This window comes from Silurus meridionalis, chromosome 6 (assembly GCF_014805685.1).
Source record: "Silurus meridionalis isolate SWU-2019-XX chromosome 6, ASM1480568v1, whole genome shotgun sequence".
In the NCBI taxonomy this organism is placed as follows: domain Eukaryota; kingdom Metazoa; phylum Chordata; class Actinopteri; order Siluriformes; family Siluridae; genus Silurus; species Silurus meridionalis.
In genome coordinates, this window is record NC_060889.1 from 33279268 (window position 1) to 33281881 (window position 2614).

The 2614-nt window shown below is 38.6% G+C and overlaps 1 long non-coding RNA gene across 1 annotated transcript; it reads right to left on the bottom strand.

The window, feature by feature from the left end:
* Nucleotides 1-382: 382 nt before the first annotated feature.
* On the bottom strand, nucleotides 383-978 carry LOC124388077. The gene is made up of 4 exons (XR_006926331.1): nucleotides 901-978; nucleotides 765-827; nucleotides 526-678; nucleotides 383-411 (listed from the first exon to the last, which is right to left on the bottom strand). It is a non-coding gene; the product is annotated as an uncharacterized LOC124388077 (long non-coding RNA).
* Nucleotides 979-2614: the final 1636 nt, after the last annotated feature.

A 2614-nucleotide genomic window follows, 5' to 3' on the forward strand; every position in this document is an offset into this window, starting at 1 on the left:
CAATGGTTACTTGCTGGGGGACAGAGGATACCCTTGTCTGCCCTATTTTATGACACCCTACCCTGAACCTGAGCCTGGACCACAGACATGGTTTAACCTGTCTCACAGCCGAACACGGGCCAAGGTGGAGATGACTATAGGGATCCTCAAATCTCGGTTTCAGTGTCTGCGTGGGCTCCGGGTTAGTCCAGAGAGGGCATGCGACATTATAGTGGCTTGTGTTGTGCTTCACAATATTGCCACTATAAGAGGAGAGAGCCACCCTCCTTGGATTAAGGAAGATGGTCCAGAGGAACACCTAAAGATTTTAGAGGCCAACAGAGACGGAAGACTTTTGAGAGACAGGGTCTGTCAAAATCACTTTTATTAATTTTTGGCACTGGTCTGCCAGGCAGTGTATTTCTTTATTTCCTGAAAAACAATAAAAGTAAAATTCAATAAAATGTTTTTTTTCTATCTTTTTTCACTCACTCACTCACACTCACTTTTAACATGCAACAGATTAATATTCAGACAAGTTCTCACCTTAAGGCGATGCTCCAGTAATTCAATTTCCAATGCTGCTTTTTTAATGAGGAGTCTTTTCTCTTCCATTTGAAGCTGTAGAAGGTCCATCTACATGTCACTTATTCTTATTTGTTTTTGAAGATGGACCTTATACAGCTTCTTTGCTGGCAACTAGGAAGGTGGAAAAAATGTAATGAATGAAACTGTTTGGTCAGACAATAAAATTCAAATATGGACACCTGGACACAAATTTTTACCCTGCTTAGATTGTGTGCTGAGGTTGAAGGACCCTCATCTGTGGGCAAATCCCTGGGTATGTACTGTGAAAGGACAATGACAGTTTGTTACTCTAATGCAAAAAGAGGCCATACATTATAATGGTATGCATCATACCTCAGTGGATCTACCAGCATTGTCCACTTCTGTCACAGCAGATGTGGTCTCTTCATTGTCATCTTCATCATCTTCATCCTACAGGAGAAATATTCAAGTATACATTATCTGGCAAAAAACAAACAAACCTAAAAGCAACTAAAAGTACCTGACAACAAATCACTTACAACTGTGACAGACTGTGTTATTTTTTCTGGTCCAATAATACAACACATCCATCAGTATCTATAAGAACACACAACCCATTAAATTCTCAATATTATCAAAGAAAATAATACATGAAAAGAGTAAGATGTCAGACTAAGATCACAGTAGCCTATACATCAAATGCAGTTAAATAAAATAAGCCTACATAAAAATTTTCTTGTTCCAAAAGCCTTTAAGTGACAGAAATAGTAATTTATTAGGACAAAAAATGAAAACAAATCATAGAGGTAAACTTACATTTCACCATTTTTTCACCATCACTTGTGGTGCATGGTGTGTGTGATGAACTGCCCCCTGGAATGTCAGTAACCACTGGTGGCCCTTTATTAAGGGACAGAGCCAGCTCCTCAGAGGGGGTGAGGGGAGGTGGTGGTGGACCCCCGCCAGTTAGACGGGCTTCAGTCTTCTTTCTATTAGTTACATGACAGAATGAATATACTAAATCCTGTTATAATAATAGTTCAGTAATTGTGTAATCAAATATTACCTTTTTGCAGAATGTTTTTGTGTTTCATTTTGACTTGGCTTAAAGTTCTTGTGGTTCCAGGAGGATTACAGCTTATTAAATAAGAAATATACATTATTATTTAAAACTAAAGAAATAAATGGCAGGAAAAGTAAATGCTTTCATAGTGATATAACATATTCAAAAGGATGTATAAGTCATACTTCATTATTTTGCATTATAATAAAACGGGAGCCAATAACAAATTTGTAATTTAATACACTTACGCATTTACACTGTCCGGTATTTTTTGCCAAGCAACTCTCTTGCTTTAGCCGATGCAGCTGTATTGCTTCTTTTTAAAATTATTGGCTTAAACTCCTCATAAGCGTGCATTAAAACCTTTAACTCCGCCTCTGTGAAATACAACGCTCTCTTATTCTCGCTTTGAGTTTCCATGGTGACTCGTGAAATCGGCGATCCATTGAAAATGTCTTTATATATGTACGCGCATTACCTCTGGGTAACCAGTTGAAGGTTGATTAAACTAACTCTTCTCAGGTGTTTTGGAACCAACATACTCATGATATGCCTGTTTGGGGTAAATCAACCCAGAGGTTATGATTTATCAAATGGTAAGTTAACCAAGCTTTCTGGAATACCCCCCCAGCACACAAACTGAGGTGAATATAATTATTCTGGCATTTGGTATAAACCACAGGGGACAAAAACAGAGTGAGACGGCTGTGAAACAACTCCAAAGGACCATAAAGGCAACAAAATCTCGGTTTCCTCAAGCTGCTATATAGATCCCCCTGATAAATTACAGCCAAAACCTAAAAAAGAAGAGAAAAGACGATGTTAATGGGATTAAATGCACACATTCAAAGGAACATGCCATACTTACCTCTGCTACCAGATATCCAGTTCCAGGTCAGCCAGGATTAAATTCACTGGACGCCAAATTGTGCCAAAGCGATGTTGGAACACTGGTGTAACCACCTAAACTTCAAAGCCCTGTGAACCCGAAGAAGGGACTACAGAAAGGTCTTGAAGTGATAA